Raw genomic sequence first — 21,492 nt, forward strand, 5'->3', positions numbered from 1 at the left:
GGGGACAGCACTTCCTCCACCTCAGCAGAAGCCTAAAAGTTGATCCTGTGGTGAGGGCAAAACCAGAGGGTCTCTAGATTAGAGGAAATACCAGGCAATGTTGGGGGTGGGCTACTATATACAGATAGGAGGATTAAGTAAACACGCATGTAGCATACCGAGATTCCTCTAGTTTACTTCTCACTGTCATCTCCCAAACACACGCTGGCAGCCAGGCCCTCACTCTCCAGGCAAGAGTTTGGGGGAGTTTTCTTAGGGGACCTGACCAATCCATGAGGAAATCCTGAAAGATACTGACATGGGAAGTTTCCTAGCAACTGGCTCAGCCAGGTCATTCCAGTAAAAGTCACCATCAAGGAGTGTCCCCACCCCCCAAATTCATGTTTAGCACTTCACTTTTTAGTACCCTACTCTCACATATGAGCACAACACCAAGTTTACCATGTTTCCTCGAAAATAAGACCTAACCGGAAAATAAGCCCTAATACATCTTTTGGAGCAAAAATTAATATAAGATCCGGTCTCATTTTTGGGGAAACATGGTACCAACTAACTGAGGACCACAAGCATCCCGGAGGGATCAAGAACTATACAGGAAAAAGAAACTTTCAAAAATTATTAAAAGCTCATAGAGATACGAGAAATACAAAGTATCATGAAGCAAGACGATGCTGCTGTTAAAAACAAACAAAAAAGGCATTCAGAGAGCAAAAGAGACCTCTTAGAAATTAAAAACATGACAGTGTAAATAAAAACCTCGACTGAAAGACTCTAAGTTAAAATTGAAGAAGTTAGAGTGAAAAGACAAAGAAATAAATAACAGGAAAGAAAAGCAGATAAACAATCCAGGAATGTCAAGGAGATTTAGAAAGTAAAACAAAACCAAACACCTATGAGAGAGGAAAACACTAACAAAATAATTCAAGAAAATTTCCCAAAACTATAGGATTGATTTTCTAGATTTAAAGGGCACACTGAGTGCCCAGTACCATGGATTTAAAAAAAAAACAAAACAAAAAACTGTACTGAGGTATATCATTGTGAAATTTTACAACACTAGGATAAAGGATATTTAACCAACTTCTAGAGAAGAAAATAAAGTTATATGTGAAGGACTGGGAATTGGAATAGTGATATAGTTTTCAATAGCCAGAGGAAAAAATGAAGCAATGACACCAAAATTCTGAAGAAAAAAAAGTTTTGAGTGAAAGTGATTTCCAAAATAGACCTTTCTATATGATCACTCTAACCAATCAAGTGGGGAGGTGGAATACAGACATTTTTAGACAGGCAGGTATGTACTTAAATCATTTTTACCTCCATATAATTTTTTCTTAAAAAAGCTTGTGGAGGATATGGTCCATGAAAATTAGGGATGAAAACAAGAAAAAAGAAGACATGAGGTCTAAGAAACAGGGTCTCCAACACACGAGAAAGTGAAGGGACTCTTCAGATGTTGTTGACAGGAGATCTCAGTGTAACCTGGCAGAGGAGACAACAGTCTAGATAAGCAGGTCAGAAGTCTCTGAGAGAGATTTCTGTAAAAGCGTGAAATTGATGTAACTCCTGATATGAAACTGACAGAATCATGGAACATATTGAGAGAATATTGAGACAATCGGCAAATATCTAAGTATTGAATGAATGGTAATTACATAAAATACACACACACAAAAAAACCAAACAGTCAAAAATAAATAAACAAGTAGAAAGAAAATTATTAACTCCAGGAATAAGCTGTGATGGTAAGAAAAAAGTAGTTTCATATATGCCTAATGTCTGAATAGCATAGATAGTCACAATAATGTAAACCTGGAATATTTTTCTAATCAAAACTGAGCTGTAACTAGATTGTGAGGATGGGAATTGATCGTGCATGGTGTGGATGAGGAGAATAAAGTACGAAGTCCTAATTTTCCAGAGGGGAAAGTCACCATACAATGCCCGAAGTAAAAAACTCAGGTGGCAATGCTTCCGGCCACTAAGGTATAGAAGGGAAGTAAAAAAGCAGAGTTGAAAGTGGTTTCTTTGGGGAAGAGGAAATGAGGAACTGGGGAGCTGAGACCTGTTGTCTTTCATAAGAAACATCGTAAAACTAGCAGGTCCTTTAATCTGTTTCCTACCACATAACTTTGATGAAAAATTTGAAAAGTAATTTAAAATGTAATAATTTTATGAAGAGCTAACGTGACTGCTTTTCAAAATAACATCTATACGATTTTGTGAAATAATACTTTGGGTGTTCACTTTCCTTTATTATATTATAAACTGAGATGCTCAGATTAAATAATTTCTAAGGTCCGTTGACCTCTACATGTGTTTTTTGCATTTCTTTGTACCACTGTCTGGACTTGTGAACACAAACACACAGAGAGCTGATAATCAACAGTGGAACTCCCCTGATTACTCTGATCATTAAAAATTAGTATGCATTATCCACATGTCTACAAAGACACAATCCGATCCTACCGAATGAAGAAGAACAAGGCAGCACAATCGTGTACGCATTTGGAGAGAAACGCCTGAGGCTGCATTTCTGTCTTCCTCTGGCCATGTGAGAGGAGACCCAGGAAGAGACGAAAGTTCCCTGCTGTTTAGACTCTGGCCTGTGATGCAAGGTGATACTGACCGAAAAGTTAATATTTATCCACCTTAGTGAGTTAAGCTTGGCTGGAGAATTTGGTGGGGGGAAAAAGGAAGGAAAGTGCTACAAACCCTGGTAGGGATTTGAGTTAAATCAATGTTAATTTTAGTAGCATAGCCAAGCCACTTGCCTCCTCTCTAGCACATGCCAAGGAAGGGCATGGCTAGTCCTTTAACAATATCTACACTAAAACCGAAAGGGGCAGGTATGGAGCTTTGAATAAAAGAGAAAAATGAAGATTGTCCAGTTCAAACTTCCCATTACCTCCTGGCTTTGTGACTGTAGGTGAATCACAATCTCTGGGCCCTGAGTTCTTTGTCCATAAATTGAAAACAATAATACCTATTCCATGTGGGTTAGGAGAATTATGTGTGTTAACATCTGTCGAGCACTGAAAATGGTGCCTTGATATAACTTCTCTAAAAATAGATGCAAAGAACATAACTGATTTGCAGAGGCCTTGAATCTCTCTCTCCCTCTCTGTCAGATAGGTAACCTGATCTTCAGAATAACAGAAGATCTAAGAGGAGAGGATTTCTCATGACAAATTTGGTCAAGTCAATCTCAAAAAGTCAAGGAACATATTGTTCATCTACCATAGCAATCCTGTTTGGTAAAATCTCAGGTTATATTCATTTGCACTAACATTTTGAATCTGACACTAAAAGTTTCCTTTGGTTGCCAGATGTATTTGGCACTCGGATGCATGAGTATTTTATCAAGTTTCGTTCTAGTGCCAAGTCATGTAGTCCAATGACTGATTTAGGAACACTCCTTCTTCTTGTTATCCCAGGTCTTCAACAATATTTGGCATAGAGAAGGTGCTCAATAAATGTTTTGTTGAATTAAAACTGGAAAAATACATTGGGTATGCTTCTTACAGTCTTAAGTTAAATAACCACATTACACAGTCACCCACAATTATCTCATTTAAGAATGTAGTCTTATTTTTCTCATTCATTTTTCTGCATATACTAAAACTTTACAGGCCAAACCACTATATTAAATGAAAGGTTACCATATCACAAAATAATATGTGTAATTTACATTTAAAAAAAGTTAATGAAGACTGTCATCCTAGGGGAGTGGAACTCTTTAGTGGTGAGCTATTTTTTTCTCCTAAAAATTCCCAGAAATATTAACCCCTTATCAGATATATTGTTTGCAAATGTTTTCTTCCATTCCACAGGTTGCCTTTGCACTCTGTTGATTACTTCTTTTGCTATGCAGAAGCTTTCGCTCTTGATGTAGTCTCACTTGTCTATTTTTGTTTTTGCTGCTTGTGCTTTTGGTGTCACATACAAGAAATCACTGCCAAGATGAATGTCACGAAGGTTTTCAGTTGTTTTCTTCTTGGAGTTTTATAGTTTCAGGTCTTCCGAGTATGTTTACATCTTTAGTCCTTATGAGTTCATTTTTGTGCATGGTGTAAGATAAGGGTCATACAATTTCATTCTTTTGTATGTGGATATCCAGCTTTTTTGTTGAAGAGACTGTCCTTTCCCCATTGATTATTCTTGGCAGTATGAGTTTATTTGTAGGCTTTCTATTCTGTTCCACTGGTCAATATGCCTATTTATATCAGTACCAGACTATTTTAATTACTGTAGCCTTGCAATATATTTTGAAGTCAGAAAGTGTAATACCAGATTGCTTTAACTAGGGTTTCCGGGCAGGACTTCCCACCTGTTCTCAGGAATTTTTTTTTTGCTTTCCCGTTCCCGAATCCTGAGAAAAGTTGGTCGGGAAATCAGGAAAATTGGCTCCTTGAACCCAGTAATACCCACAATGGGAAATAAATGTACTACTCACAATGTATCTCTTAGACATTTTCCCTATTTATTGCTAGGGTTTCTGGGCGGGAATTCCCGCCCATTCTTAGGAGTTTTTTTCGCTTTTCTGTTCCCGAATTTTTTCTCGAGAAAAGTTGGTTGGGAAATCAGGAAAATCGGCTCCTTGAACCCAGGTGGTCCGTAGTATCAGCTGTCACTTTGTGGAAAGGATTCATCTTGGAGAACAGAAAACAGTTTGTATCTCGGGATCCGGGAACAGGAAAGCGGAAAAAATTCCTGGAAATGGGCGGGAATTACTACCCGGAAACCTTGGCTTTAACTATCCTGGGCTTTTTGTAGCTCCATATGCATTTTAGGATTCTTTCTTTCTTTTTTTTTTGTAAAAAATGCCACTGGGATTTTGACAGGTATTGCACTGAATCTGTGGTTGCTTTGGGTAGTACGTATAGACATTCTAACAATAGTAAGTCTTCCAATTCATGAATATGGAATATGTTTCCATTTATTTCTGTCTTTATTTCTTTCATCTATATTTTGTTTCTGGTGTACAAGTCTTTCACTTCCTTCGTTAAGTTTATTTCTCAATATTTTATCCTGTTTAATGCTACTCTACTGAGATTGTTTTAATTTCCTTTTTTAGATAGATTGTTGTTAGCAAATAGAAATACAACTGATTTTTGTATGTTGATGTTGTATTCTGCAACTTTATTAAATTCATTTATTCATTCTAATTTGTGTGTATGTAAAATCCTTAGACTTTTCTACATATAAGATTCCACGGATTTTTATAATTATTTCATAAATGGTGCTAGGAGAACAGGTTATTAGGAAAAAGTTAGATCCTGAATTATATTAAATGAGAAAAACTATTTTGAGGGAAATACAAGTGAATATTCATCTAATTTAGGAATAAGGAAGGCCTTTTCCGTTATTAAAGTTCTGAAAGAAACGAAGAATTAATAGACTACATAAGTAGACATTTTTCACCTTAGAAGACACCATCAAAAAATGCAAAGACTAAATGAAACAGTATTTGTGACACAGATAAGTGGTTACTAATCCTTAACTTTAAAAGAGTTCATAATTCATTAGGATATTTATTAAATACACCAAAAAAATAACAAACAGCTTGATCAACCAATTAAGAGGAGAATACAACAATGAACATGAAAAATTATTCAACTAAAGAAATAAATGCAAGTAACTGGATGACAGTTTCCCCTAATAAATTGACCTTTTTGTTTTTAACAGCTTCCCTTAAGAAATTGACCTTTTTGTTTTTGTTAACAGCCAGTAGTAAAATGCCTTTAAAATAGCAATAACTTTTGCTCCAAAAATTCCTGTTCTTGAAGTCTAACCAATTTTAAAGGGTGTTCCACTTAGTTGTTTTTAATAGTGTAGATCAATGTAAACAATTTTAGTGTCCAAAAATAAAAATATATTTAACTATGATATATCCATAAATTGGAAAAGGGTAAAACAACACGTATGAGTGAGGAAAGAAAAAAAAAAACAGGCTATGAGACCAAATGAAAAAAAAAAAGGGAATGTATATAAAATGTAGTTTCAATTTTAGCATAATCAAATCACCACATATATAATCAAAAGTAATGCACCCAAATGCAAACAAACGTCATCTTGGGATAGGTAGTAGGATGAGCTTATGATTTTTGTCCAAAATGGGCCAGATTTTTTTTTTTTAACCATGAAATGTATTATTGGCAGCCTCTCTCCATAGTCGATTTGTTATCTAAAGATAGTATGTATCGTATGATGCTGGACAGGAATATTATTCTAAAGCACATTTTGGAAAGAACTATTAATTTAAAAAAAGAAAAACATGTTTATTCTACAGATTCAGGGAATATCCTGGAATACCGGGAGACTTGTGTGAAATTCTCCCTCCACATTTGTCCTTTTTTAATTTCTTCTTTATTACCTTTTTTTCTTCTTATATCTGTGCCTGAGTTATCTGACATATACAAAAATCATAATTTTAATTTTTGTTGGAAACTATACTCTTGATCAAAAATTGAAGTACTGTATTTATTTTTTCTCTTTAAATGTATTTTTTCTGCTATTAATAATCAACCCCTGAGTTTTCTCTGTTGCATTTGTTTGCTTATCTTTGACTCTCTTTTGATTGTTTATTTTCTGTGTCACATTATTCTGGGTGAACATCAATTAACTTTATTTCTTTTCTGACCCAACCTTCTGTATCTGATGTTTAATTTAGAGAGGTTTAAACTATTTACATTTAAATTATGTGCTGAATCTCTCTTCTGTTGTCTTATTTTACCATTTTCTTTTTCTTTTTCTTAGAGGTAGAGGAGCAGAGATTTTTATTAAAGCAAAAGTACAGCTCTCTCATGAGAGGGGGTACTCGAAACTGGGATGCCCACCATTTTCTTAATGCCTCCTGGTTATTTTCTTTATTTTCAGACTTTTGTTTTTAATTTTTGCTTCAATTTTCTCTAGCATGTTGCAAAGTATATGTTGTATTTTAAAAATTCTCCTTGTGAGAAAAAAAAATTCTATTTATCCTCCTCTTTAAAAAGCACATTTACATAAAGTGGTACGCAGATGAAGTTTTCATGCAAAGAAAACAGGTATCAACTGGAAGCATCTTGGGCAAATAGGGATGAATGGTTACCCATCTCTGGGTAATAGGAATAAGGAGGTGGCAGGTGTGAGGATGAGGAAAAGATTTCACTTTGGTACATTCTGTATTTAAGGTACTTGAGGGCATTCAAAGGGAGTTGTTCAGTTGGCAGATGAATATATCAGCCAGAAACTTACGAGAGAGATTTGGGCTCAATATAAGGACTTCAGAGTCACCAATAATATAGCCAATAAATAGGACCATGAGATTCATAAGAAAACAGAGACACTAAGTATACAGTGATAAAGAAAGAAAAGACTGAATTCCGAAGAACACTGCTTAATATTAAAAACAAGCAAATAAGCAAACAAACAAAAGACTACAAAAGAGATTCATAAATTGCAGCCAGAGGAAGTAGGGAAAAGAATAAAGAGGGTTGACTCCATCCTTTGCTATGTCTTTTCACAACACTTTCAGGATCAAGTGATTTCTGGCCAAGAAACAAAAGCAGAATTGTCCTATTCTGTCATGGATTTGGATGAAAACTGGTAATAAAATCAGATACAACTCGAAAAAGAGACATTGGAGAAGAACCAAGCTGGGTCTATAAGGAATCACACTTTGAGATGGCACTACATTTATATTTTATCAAAGTCCTTAGCATCTTCCCACATCAAGCTGAAAACATCACCATTATCTGGATAGTTGAACAAGTCTTATTGGGAAAATAATTTTTCTCTTTGTTTTTATGCTTCTGTACTAGTAGGTTGGCTCAGTAATGTGACACCTTTTATTTGAGAGAGAGAGAGAGAGAGAGAGAGAGAGAGAGAGAGAGAGAGAGAGAGAGAGAGAGAGAGAGAGAGAGGAGAATAAGGACTGGCCAATCAGTGTTAAATGACTCAGGGGTACAGTTAGAAAAGGACTGTACATGCCTCTTAGAGATAGCACCAAGGAGGTAATTCACAGTTTTGGTGAAGTGACTCCAGAAGCTAGATTGTTATGAGTTAACCAGCAGGAGAAGGTGAGAAAGTGGAAATGCTAAGCATATTAACCCTCAGAAGAAAACTGTGAATGGAAGCTGAGAGTGAGAAAGGAGGAGGTAGGATTAAAGGGAGGTTTGCTTAAATTGGGCGAGTTTTCAAGTTGTTGGGATATGTTGACAGGAGACAGTTGGAAAAAGGTGAAGAGCTGAAGCTAGGAAAGAGACAGGATATCACTTGGGCGAGGTCTATTAGCAGGCAGGAGAGAACAATGCAGAATTAATGAAACTTAGAGACGGGTGAGGAATAAGGTGGACTTGAGGACAGGGTCTTCATTTTATGTGTCTTCCTGTTCTGCAGAGACTAGAAAGCAAAACAGATGTCCCAGACTCTCCTGCAGAGTTTGATTCAGACAATCCTATGCAAGATGAGAAATGTGGCAGGAAATGAGGCAGAGGTTGTATTCGGCGACTTCTGCTTTTTCTGCTGGCAGGCCCCATGGGGACTGGGTTTTTCTTTAGCTGTGTCTTAGTGTCCAGATACTTTGTGGACGGCAAGAGGCAGAATGAGGGGCGTGTTTTTTTCTGTCGATGCCGATCCATTAGGCATGGTGCGACTCCAGGGCCATCACTTGCAGCAGCTCACCAGCTCACCACAGCTAAGGCAGTGTTCCTGGAGTCAAGAGTTCCAAGGATCATTCCCAAATCCCCCTCCTTTCTGGTTGTGGAAGAGGAGCCAGTGCTCTGGGAGGATCCATTTCCTGGTGTTATCAAACTTACTTGCTACTCTAACCTTTCCAAGGATATTGTAAAAATTGAATTCTATGCGTCACATTTCATTTTGTTTGCAATAGCTAATGTAATTTCTGTTTTCTGCAAGTGAATTCTGACAGAGGGGGACATCTATTCTTGAATCAGGAGAGAAGGAAGAAAGGATGAGTGTAGGTATAGATAAATTAGTTCTTTTGGTGATGACAATCTCCTCAAATCCAGAAAATTTTAAACTGGGGTGTGCAGAGACAAAGGGGTTCCTAGACAGAATTCAGAGCATCTGTGAACTTAAATGAGAAAAAGTCACATCTCCTTCTTCACTAACCTCTCATTAAAATTTAGTATTTTCTTCCGTTCTGAATGTAGGCATCAAACTATAGCATCATTTGCAGTTTCTGTGACTTTGCCTTAATGGAAATCACAGGTATTTTCATATCTTGGAGTTGTTGTAGACCTCAAAATACTGTTTATGTGTTAACGATGGTAATTATTAGACTCCTGCTGGATTTTGTTCTATAATAAATTTATAAACGAGCACATGTTACTATACCACAATTTTTAAAAAGTACTCTTTTCCTTTTGTAATTCTATGTATGCTATTTTATGCATTTACAAATATTCTGAGAAGGGCTCCATAGGGTTCAACAGACTGATAAAGCATAATACCTGTTAAGAAGCCTGTTTTAATGTCTTCTATTTTCCCTGTAAAGCAGGGTTTCTAAACTTTGGCACTCCAGACATTTTTGAATGGATAACTTTCTGGTGGGAGACTATTTCTGCATTGTAGAATGTTCAGCAGCCTGGATCCATGGTCGGCTAGTAGCACTCTTCCTGACAATCAAAGACATTGTCACCTCGGGGTGTCAAAGTGACCCTGGTTGAGAACCACTACTGTGAAGTAGTACTAAGAGTAAGGGGTAGAAGGTGACTATCTCTGAGACCTGATTAGAGGAAAGGGAATTTGAAATGGATGCAACAGAGGATGGCAGAGAGAAGTGACAAAAGAAAAGGTAGTTGAGCGATGTTGAGGGACCAGCTGACATTACCAACGCTTGAGTAGCCCACGGATAACAGAAGAAGGTCTCAATTTGTTTCTATTCTGTTCAACATACAGTGTGAAAAATAGCCAAATGATGGACAGTCTATCATCAATTTTTTGCAGCAGGGGCTGCTTTACAAATGAGGTAAGCTGGAGTTACCTACAATATCCAAAGTGCTGTTTTCCCCACCAATCCCTACACCAACATATCTTAACATACTGGTTGAGAAATACACTGTCTTCAAGCAGAAACATCATTAGGACATTTAGAACCTAAAAATAACTGTTATTGCCCCTTGTTCTGCTATTGTATGGGGAAAAATATATTCTGAACTTGAACGGATTTGGGGGTTTACTGCTCCAAGAAAATCTGAGCCCGGCAAGCATGAATACGAAGGATATGGAGCAACCCTATGACCCAGCAATCTAATTCCTAGATATTTACCCAACAGAAATGAAAATATGTATCCACATAAAGGTTCGCCCAAGAGTGTTTATAGCAGCTTTACTTATAAGAGGCTCAAATTGGAAATAACCCAAGTCTTCGTTAACAGTATAATACGCTGTGGTATAGTCTTACAAGGAAACACTACTGAGCAATAAAAAGGAATGAACTATTGGCATTTAAAACAACATGGATGAAACTCAAAAACATGCTGAGTCAAAGAAGCCTTACACAAAAGAGAGCAAACTGACAGACTGTATGATTCATTTGTATGAAGTTCTGAACAGGCTAAATTAATTTATGGTTTAAAAAAAAAATCAGAATAGTGACTGAAACCGTGGGGATAGCAACAAGAATTGATTGCAAAAGGGCATGGGGATTTTCCCGGGGTGATAATGTTCTTTATATACCTTGATGGGGAGTTGGGTTATTCAGTTTTATGTAGTTGCCAAAACTCACCTAATTATACCCTTAGATTTGTGCATTTCACTGTATGTAAATTATACCAGAGGAAGGGGAGGGGTGATGGGGGAAAAGGAGAGGAAGAAGAGAACAGTAAGTAAAAACAACTCATAGTTAACAAAATACATGCTGAAATGTTTGAAATGTACTGAAATCTTCAACGTACTCTGAGATGCAGTTAAAAAAAAGATGGTTTGATGGATAGCGAGGTGGTTAGACATGTGATAAAGATACAAAATGTTAACTGTGGATTCTAGATGGTGAGTGTGGTTCATGTGTGCAATTCTTTCAACCTCTCGGTAGCTTAAAAACATTTTATACTAAAAAGTGTGAGGGTATGTAGGAATGTCTTTTTGCCTTTTTGAAAGATTTCATTAACCTTTGGGCAAAGCTACTGTTAAGCAAAGCATTTCATATGGTTCTTGCCCGATTTTAACAAATGGATCTTAAAATGTCACACATACCATCTTCATTCTGATAATACCAACTATCAATGAGTACCAGTGTGCCACCACCATCTCTGGATCACTGGGGCTGTCCTCAGCACTACGCTAATTACTTTACACATTATTATCCTCACCTAGAAATTAACAGCTTTCTTTCTTGTTTAACAAAAAGCTCTAGGTTGAGTCATGTCTTCAGAACGACCAGATGGCAAGGAACTAGAACAAACACATGTCTAAGAGGAAGATAATGTTTGTGACAGACGTTGTCACAGATAATGTCTGTTAGCAAAATGCATTATTCAAATAGGTTATGACGGTATAGGACGGTGTGTGTTGTGTGTATGTTTGGGGGTAGTAGCTGAACTGAGAGAAGCAACATTTAAGAAATAAGATAACATACTATAAGCCATAAAAAGGAACAGTAACTTTAATCCAGTTTCTATAGAGGGAGAACCTGGTTCCTGTTCTTTTTTTTCTTAAGCTCATATCCGATGCCATATGATACTGTCACCTGGCAATGGGGTGTGACAAAGGCTGCCTGGATTTGGCACCTCCAGATCTTCTGTGGCTTTTCTTTCTCAATAAACCTTTGACAAAAGGTCAGGTGTTTGAAAGGCTGGGTTTTTCCTTGTTTGGGCTAAGTGTTTCTTGCTCAGAAGAATGATTAATGTCTGAGTGTCAATAAATAAATGGTTTCAGTGAAGCTTTTGGGAATATATTTCCTTAAAGGTTGCTTGGTGGCGTGCCTGGGATTGGTTTGGTTTTGTGTGAAACTAGTAAATAAACAGTGTAATTACCGGCTGCCTAGTCGCCACGGCTCCTGATACCTGCAGAGCCACACATGTGACGAGAGCAGGGATAAAATATCTTCACCTAAAACGAGGAGTCAGAGGCTCTGAACTTCCACTTCGACCGATAAAGTGCCAAGCTGGGAAAGTGGCAGAAGCCGGATTTGAACTAAAGCCATCTCAGGAGCACTGTGGCAACTGTGGCAGCACTAGAAACAATATATGAGTTATGTAAATATCTACTAGAAAAAACACACACACACCAAATCCAGTAAGCTAGCCTTGAACAAAGACCTATCAGTCTCTGATTAACTTTTTTCTGAGGTACGGATAGAGGCCATAAATTCAAACCTGATTCATGAAGCAGCTCCTACTAGTACTGTGCATCGGCGGATGTATCAGAACAAATTAGCCATAGGGGCCCCACACTGGACAACTTCAGGGAGATCTGGTCAGTTCCTTCTATTTTTATAGATACCCCACTCCCACCCCCTGCTGTGCTGTTATTAGGGAGAGAATAGTGTTTTTTTGTAAAGCAAAGTCAATCTCTTCTCAGGAAGCAGCTGACTGACCTTCAATTAAGCCTCTTCTGTATGTCATGTTGGAAAAGGACTCAATTCATGGTATCCAGATTCCAAAAAGCAAACAGACTTTGAGACTTAATAGGATTGAGGAGAAAAAGAAATCCTGGCTCCTTCCTTAACATAAATTATATATAATCAGCAAATAAGCAGGCAGTTTTTATTGGTTTGTGATTCATTTGAGACTTAATTCCAATAAAGATGACATGATGACATTTAAAAGCTTGGCTGAAACTGGGAAAACTGCAGGTGTCTTTGGTGGAGAATATGGAATACAAAATAGTGTGCAAAATAACAATAAAATATTTCCTTCTTGGGTGGGTTTTATGAGCTGCTGATTCAATGTACCCATACTGTTTTGAACACCTTACTACTTTCCCAGTTTGATCGTATGGAATAAGTGAGTCTTATAGGCAGTGTTTTGGTTTGTTTTAACAATAGAATGATCCATCAACATAATCTTAGCCATTCTCCCAGGATAAGAAAAAGTTGAACGAATTGCTTTGTGAGCAGAGAGTGAAGTAAGGATTGAACTTTAGTTTCCATGTATCTCACAGACTGCTTGCCTCGCACCCCACAGGGAAGAGCCCTGATTACATGGATGTTGGTTCACCGGGGCTTAGGTGCTCTGCTGCTTCCAGGTGAAAGGCTGGTCCTACTGGCTTAGAAGAAAAATCCAGATACACTCTCCCTCCTCCACTAACCTCTCGTCTTTAATATATGTGTATGGGGTTGATCAGAGGATACTGTTTGCGGCATTTTTCTTATCCTTTGTTGGTGTTTTATAGGGTTACTAATAAAACATCTGCATAAGTCATAAAAACCTTTCCACAGTGCGTATCGGGACTTCGCCATGGACAGTGCTGACGACGGGGACATTTTAGGCTGACTCTTCATGACACAGGACCACCCGACTTTGGATGTGGTGTAGGTAGTGGGTGCTCAATGGTGGCACCGGTTCTAGAAGAGCAAGTTTATGCATCTGGGCTTGTTTTGGGCTGAACTGTGTCCCCCCAAAATTTGTATGTTGAAGATGTAACCCTCAGTACCTCAGAATGTGACTGTATTGGGAGAGAGGACTTTTAAAGAGGTAATTCAGGTAAAGTGAGGCCCTTAGACGGGCCCTGACCCAATCTGACTGGTGTCCTTATTAGAGAGATCAGGACACGCAGGCAACGCTCAGACCAAGGGATGACCATGTGAAGAGACTGCCAGAGGTGGCCACGTGCAGGCTAAGGAGAGGCCTCAGGACAAACCAGCCCTGCTGACGGGATCTCAGACTTCTGGCCTCTAGAAACGCGAGACAATGCATTTCTGTCGCTTAAGCCCCCCAGTCCGTAGTAATTTGTTATGGCAGCCCTAGCAGTCTAAAACAGGGGTTTTATTTAAAAAAATATATGTGAAGAATACTTGGAATAGTTTAAAATAAAAGCCCACTTAGCCTAACTCCTAGCTGTCTGAAGGATGTCCCCAGGAAGTAAGTAACTGATACCGGTAAAAGAAAAGGGGAATTCTGGGCTCAAGCGGTTGGGGAAATGCTGGAGTATAGTCAGGTTTCTTTGCTATAGAACTTCTCAGAAGCTTTAAGGTGCTGCTGCACATAGTATTATTGGGTTGGTGCAAAAGTAACTGCGGTTTAAACGGTTAAAACTAACTGTGAAAACCGCAACCTAACAGGATGCAATTACCTGGATGTCTTCTTTGACACCGTTCTTGCCCTCACTTTTCATTTCCAAACCATCGCCTGCTGACTTCGTCCCCGAAATAGTTTTTGAACTAGTTTCCTTCTATCTGAACTCTCACTGAAACCTGGACTATGCCAACATCGCCTGACAGTTTCATTTTCTAAATATTTCCTGCATTAGTTCACGTCTCTCTACCAAGCTGCCATTCAAACGTGGACGACAGGACCTGCAAAACCTTACTGACGGGTCTCCCCACGCCTGCCGGGTGCTCTGCAATCAGTTCTCCACAGCACAGCCGGAGGAATCTTTTGCAAGTACAGGTTGGATTATGCCAACTCCCTAATTTTAAAGACAGTTCAGTCAGTAGCTTCCCATTGCTCCTACGACGAGAAGACAAAATTTGTTCCACTTCTTCAAACTTCTCTTGAACCATCGTCCTCTCTGGGTTCCATCTTACGGGTCTCCTTTCGGCCCCACATTGCTTGGTTCCTGCCCACCAAAAGCCTCTGCTCACGCTCACCTTCTTCCTGGTTAACTCCCCCTGGATAACTCGTCCCCAGAGTACTTCCCTTATTGGGTCAAATTCCTCCACTACTGATTCACAGTGCACTGGTCACCAGTGCAAGTTTACATTTGTGTGATTATTAATATTTGGTTAATACCTGAACCTCCTTCTTCTAGGCGGAAAACGCCGAGTTTGTAGAATGTCTTTTAGGAAATACCCAGTTAATGTATTGATTAAGGTTTGGGGAAGACACATCTGAAACATAATGTAAAAAAATTTTACAAGGAAAGAAAATGAGCAGGGTTAAAGGAGAAAGGTCTTGCAGTGATTTGCTGTAACTTCACATCTTTTGAAATAAATAACCCATTTGAGAAGCTGAATAAGGAAAGGACATGATATTCTGGAGATGTATGTGGATGTTCAACTGTTTCTTTTTAACTTTTAATTTTGAAAATTTTCAAACTTTTCAACGACTTGAAAGACTAGTATAATGAACAGCCACATTTTTAATGTTTTGATTTTGCTCCCCCAAAGTTACTCTTTTCTGTTTTCCTGTGGACAGTAATTCTGATCGTCCCTTTAGGGAGATAGAAGGCTACATAATTAGATCACAAATGCCCATACTTCAGGAAGGCTAGCCATGCTTACTGGCAAATAATTAACTAAGAAATATATAGAGCTCAGCCTTAACTAAGGCACTGTGGGAGACAGAAAGATGTTTATGGGACACAGTAAAACAATTTATAACCATTTTAGAAAATAACACTTTCACATGAAATAATAACCAGCAATACAAACAACAGATAGGGGTTGAGTGAAAGGGAGGCAGGAAGTGCTGAGAGAGTTAAGATGAGATTGTTTCTAGTTATGTTTCTTCATAGAAATGGATTCCCTGTGGAAAGTAGCTCACATTAATTATCAACTCATTTCCTTGAGACCAACTCAGGAAAATAATTTTATAAGGTGAATTATAAATATTTCTTTTATGAACAAACTGTAAGAGATCTGGTTCCTTATCAAAGCACTATTTCCAATGTTTTCAGTTTTTTTTACTGAAGGACAGTCTGGAGCTGGGGGATGTTCTTGTTGCTCTTAGAGCCAGCCTTAGTGTGGTGGACTTTAAGCCAAAGAGTTAATCTTTTTTTGTTGCCTAACAAAGAATAGGCACTATATTCATCTGATGTATTAAGCCAGCCCCACGTGAAGAAGTCTCCCAGGGGAGAGTGTGATTCTCCGGCCTAGAGACCCAGGCAGCGTTTTCCTCATAACCCATTATTTCCAGAGGTCCCCATACAGCCTTAGAGAAATCGGAACCAGGTAAATAATAATATTACAACCTGGCATAAATAATAAAAGGGAGAAAAATACTGTGTACATGGTGGGGTGGGGTGAGAGAGACCACTAATGGCAGTGCAAAGTTAGTGGGGCTGTGTTATTAAATTCACACAAACTGTGACTGCCTCTTATCTAACCTGTACTAGACTGGGATCCATCTTTAGAAAGATGAGATTGTCAGGTCCAAGGGATCATTTTAGAGATGGTTCTATTAAAACGTAGTTCACGTACGTACTTGGCGTGAGAACTTGAGTCTCTAAAACCTAAGTTTTAGATTAGATTTTCCCACCTGAAAAGGAGTCCGGAAGGGACATTGTGCTGAGTCACAGGATTGCTTGTGTTCTATAATTTATGCATTGAAAGCACACTTCTCTGAGTTTTCCTCAATGTGTATATATTAGGTTGGTGCAAAAGAAATTGCGGTTTTTGCAATTATGTTTAACTTTTTAAACCACAATTACTTTTGCACCAACCTCATATTAATTTGCAATCAGGAAAAAATCCCAATAAAACTATTAAACAAAGATCAGAGTTGAAGCTTCTTTTTATACAAGGGAAAACTACTGCTCTGGGCTCTCAAAAGCTACGGACAAGTCAAAAACCCATCCGCGATGGGGTAATAAACAGACGTCTACGGGCCTCTTGTCTAAAAAGTCTTAAGCTTAAAAGGTTACCGAACTCACTTAGAAGTCTGCCTCTTTTTTATTTTTTTAACAGTTTCATTGAGATATAATTCACATACTTTATCATTCACCCCCTTAAAGTACACAATTCAGTGGTGTTTAGTATGTTCACAGAGTTGTGCAACCAGCACCACAATTAATTTCAGAACATTTTCATCACCCCCCAAAAGAAATCCTGTATCCTTTAGCCACAAACTTCCAAATCTGCCCCACCTCCCTGACCCCCACAGCTCTAGGCAATCACCAACTTACGTTCTGTCTCTGTATTTGTCCATTCTGGACCTTTCATATAAATGGAATCTTAGGTGGCCTTTTCTGCCTGGCTTCTTTTACATAGCATGATATTTTCAAGGTTCATCCATGTTGTAATAGGTATCAGTACTTCGTTCCTTTCTATGGCTACATAATAGTCTACTTGTGGATGTATCACATTTTATTTGTCCATTCACCAGTCAGTGGATATTTGGGTTGTTTCCACTTTTTGGCTATTAGCAATAATGCTGCTATGAACATTCATGTGCGAAGTTTTTGTGTGAACATGTTTTTATTTTTCTTGGAGTAGAATTTCTCTAGGAGTGGGACTGCTGAATAATACCGTAATTCTAACCTTAACCTTTTAAGGAACTCTCAGACTGTTGTCCAAAGTGTGTGCACCATTTTACATTCCCACCAGCAGTGTCAGAGGGTTCCAACTTCTCTACACCTCACCACCACTTCTTAGTGCCCATCTTTTTGAGTATGGCCATTCTTATGGGTGGCTATCATGAAGTAGTGTGTCTTTCAGAATTGTTTCCTGCTTACAGAAGTTCTACAAAGTAACATACAAAATTTCTTCACATGCATGATTTGATTCCTAGCTTTTAGGCCGACAACAATCCCATCTATGTGTCAGCACAATTATGATTCCAATTTTACAAAGCAAAAAGCAACTTGGTATCTACTGAGAAATTAAGGAATAGGGAGGTGATTTCTGTGGCCACAGAGCAATTTAAAGGAAGACCTGAGATTAAGCGCCCCTTACCCCACCTGGAAAATGAGAACATCAATTATCCTTGGGTTATGGTGATAAATAGCATTGAAACATGTGCTATTTACCTTTACCTTTTGGTCTGGGCACTTGAAAGAACAAGTCTAGTTTCTCTTGAATTACGACATTCTCTGAATGCAACCAGATAGATTATTTCAGTTTTGTGGTTATTTCCCACCTTATGTAAAATAGTTCCTTTTACTCCTTGTAGTTGAGGAAACATTATCTTCCAATAATAAAACTTAGTTTGAATTTTGGCCACAATTACAAGCAATTCTGGAAATTAAAATTCCTCATGCTCTAGTTAAACACTGTTAGTAAAAAGGTCCTGCTCACTGCAACCCCTTTCTGGAAATCTATTCTGTGGTGCTACGTATATAATTATTATATCTCTATCTAGGCTCTTCCCAATTTTCAAACTTGTATATGTGACTCCATTAAATAGAAGAGTTCAAGGAAACTGATCTTCCAAACTAATTCATAAATAGAGCTGTGGGTGGTGTATTTTTATATATAATTCCTTGAAGAGAAACTACACCGAAGTTCCCCCAACTTCAAGAATCTTCACAAATACAGCATTCTACTTTTGTCTGGGACAGAATTAACTAGGGCTGGATAATATAGCCTAGAATGCTCATTATTTTAAAATGTTTATTTTGAGCAAAGGATCCCTGTTATCACAAATCTTTAGCTTGTACTTGGCAGCCTGTATTTAAAGGGTTTATCCTCCGTAGGGGTGAAGGGGTGGGACTGTGGGTGGGGTGGATGAGGTAAGATAGCAGGTCCAGTTTTACCACTCATTAATGTTCTGCTGGGGTTCAAGTGCTCAGAGGAAAAAAGGAGCATTGTTTCTATGAATTGTATAAAAGAGCGGGAAGGAGGAAATATGAGAAGGATGATTTCTCAATTTTATTTCTTAAAAAGCACTCTTGTGACTGCGTGTCCTTTAAATCCACCGTTTTGTGCCCAGTTTGACCAAGACGCATCTTTCTTGGTCTGGCAGTAAAAAGATCGAGAAGGTGTTTTTCCTCAACCAGCATCAGGTCAAGCAGAGAAGTCAGGAGAGCTGATTCTGTTAACGCATCTTCAATAAGTGTCAGCGTTGGTCTTTGAAATCATTAAGCCTAGGTATTCTGATCTGTCTAAAAGGTGAAGGGAGGTCTTTTATCAGGAAATGAAAAAAATGTCTACTAAATGCTGATAAACTAATTTGTGAGTTTCTAAGTATCACTTGATTTTCACAGTCACAGCACTAACACCACTGCATAAAAATCAGCCAGAGGAAATCTAACCTATAAACGAACATGACAGCAGCTACTGCGAGGTGAGGTGGGTAAGACTGAAGAGCAGTCGCTGGCTAAGAGGTGGGTTCTGGAGTCACACAGACCTTGACTGAGTTCCAGCACTGTCACTGACTAGCTTTGTCATCTTGAACGGCATGCTTAACCTCTCTGAGCCCACCCCTTTAAGCTACGCAATGTGTATAAACCACTTAGAATGCCTGGCACATTGGTGCTCAGTAAATGTCAGCTATTCCTGCTCTCCTGACAAAGAGATTGTAACCAATACCAACATGATATGGGGCCTTTCCCTTCCGCTCATCCCCAAATATGTATTCATGTCATTCTATATTTTATTTGGCCTTTGTAGTCACTGATTGAGTGTTTTAGTACTTACTGTTGTCAGGTAGTGGGCACTGTAGGGTCAAAGATGCCCAAGCCACAGTAGTCGTGGCCCTCGAGGGCCAGGGAAACCAGATGATGTCATCAGCTGAGATAGTAATAGGAGGGAGAGGAAAGCAGTGGGGGTGGGGTAGGGCGGTGATGGGTTCCCGGTGGTTAAATTTAGAGGCGTCAGGGGGATACCAGTACATCTGCCCTGCAGGAAGCTGCTTTCAATGGCTCTGTAGCAGTGTGGGGAGAGCGGGCGGATGCATGTGTTTGGTGTCATGTGTATATTAGCTGTGGTGGTGCACGCACTGTGACACGTCAGAGGTGGGTCAGGGAGCCAGACGAGTGGGCAGAACTGGGTGGGGGTTAGGACGAAGCCCGGGGGCGCATCAATAACCGGGAGAAGGAAATGGCAACAGGGACTTTGGAGTATCCCTGAGGGACCCAAAAGACAAACGTGCAGTGATTTGGGTATTTGATTAATATTTAATTTACTAAATAAGTTAAACTACAGTCCAAAATTGTAGTTTTCCCATGAGTTGGGATCAACTACAAATCTTATACTCTATTTAAAATTCTCCAAATCTTGTCAATCCTTGTAAGAGTGATTTTTCAACTTGGTTAATTCAAGTAAAAGACAGTTTAAGCACTTACAAATGTAATAGATTAGATTTTCTTTTTAAGTATTTCAGTTTTCTAACCAATAAACAAACCTTTCCCCAGTACTGAAGCCATTTTATAAAACTAATAAATTATACTCATAAATAAGGTGAAGCTTCACTTCTCGTAAACATTTCAATCTAGTATAAAACATGGCAAAATTACCTCAAAAGTTTCAACTTAAAGATCCAAAGTCTAAATCAATCATCTAATGATGTATTTTAAAGGGGAATCACAAGGCTAAATCATGTTAATTAACAAATTATCTTAAACATTGTGAATATCGTCTGCATTTAAAATATTAAATACAGGTATTTCCACAAACTTATCTAAAAATACAAATACTTTGGATTTTATTTAGTACATCGTATTTATACTTCATTCTAAACTTTCCAGGGTTAAAACACTATCTTGTAAGGAATTTGCTTTAAGATGGAACCCAAACCTGACAGAGGGTTCAGTCTTCTCACCTCTGTCCCCAGGATTCAAATGACTAGTTACCTAATTCTCAAGTTCTCTTTGATTCTTCACCTCCCACGTAGGCTGCTTTGCCAATTGACCTGAATTAATGAATCTAGTCAGCATTTAATCCCACTGTGAATGTTCTGTATGTCCTTCCTTCATGACTGTCACAACTCATAGGATCTGCCACTGGATTCTGCGTCATCACCCCCCCCCATGCCCCTCAGCCCCCCTACACACATCAGACCTGATAAGTAGGTGGCAGACGAATAGGGACTGGCCATAGAAGGAGAAAAACCAGAAACGAGGAATGTAATTGTATAACAGAAGTCAAAGGAAAGAGAGAATTTCAGAGGAAGGCAATCCTCAATGGCAGGAGCTTGAAATGTAACAAAAAAGTTTCTAAGGTAAAAAGATGAAATACGACCATTAGCTTTAACAGTCATACATTTACATTTAAGATTTCAAAGTTCATCAATAGCTATATATTAGGAGTGAACTGGAAGGGAGAAATTGGCAATTACATGCAAAGGCAGCAATATCTCAAGAATCCTTTAAGACTTTTTAACTTGATATTTTAATAACGGAAACAGTGAAGGAAAGACTGAGAGAAAGATGGGTAGTGGAAAAAAGCAGAAGAATGAGGCTCAAAGGAAGAGATATTTGCTTTGTATTTTAATTAAAAAAAGAAAACAAAAAAAACCAGTTGAGTGTATTTACTGAGGAGAGAGCTGACTGCTTTTTGGGGGGAGGGAGGAGGGCTGAGAGAAGATGCAAGTCAGAGACAGGATTAATTGGGGAAGCACCATGCCAGAGGATAGGGGCTAAAAGTAAAGGAGTGCTTGTGAAGAGGCTGACCTTGAAGAGGAAAAGGAACACTTTATCCTCTTAGAATGGAGGGAATGAGGAAAGGAT

The 21,492-nt window shown here is 38.5% G+C and overlaps 1 protein-coding gene and 1 pseudogene across 5 annotated transcripts in view; one reads left to right on the forward strand and one right to left on the reverse strand.

The window, feature by feature from the left end:
• The window catches only part of PGCKA1 (PDCD10 and GCKIII kinases associated 1), a 79,351-nt gene that overhangs the window by 42,715 nt on the left and 15,144 nt on the right, over positions 1-21,492 (reverse strand). The window contains exon 1 of one of the 4 annotated variants that reach the window (XM_081051536.1): positions 2,470-2,580. The exons of 2 other annotated variants lie outside the window; for them this stretch is intronic. The gene's annotated coding sequence lies outside the window, so the exon portion shown is untranslated. Of the gene's footprint in view, positions 1-2,469; positions 2,581-21,492 lie in introns of those variants that run through there. One more of the 4 variants, XM_081051537.1, reaches the window with a different exon arrangement.
• Positions 7,494-7,649, forward strand: LOC308501097 (large ribosomal subunit protein eL39-like; annotated as a pseudogene). Its single transcript has one exon. The product of its transcript is annotated as a large ribosomal subunit protein eL39-like (transcript).

Source organism: Rhinolophus hipposideros (assembly GCF_964194185.1).
Source record: "Rhinolophus hipposideros genome assembly, chromosome: 1".
NCBI classification, from domain to species: domain Eukaryota; kingdom Metazoa; phylum Chordata; class Mammalia; order Chiroptera; family Rhinolophidae; genus Rhinolophus; species Rhinolophus hipposideros.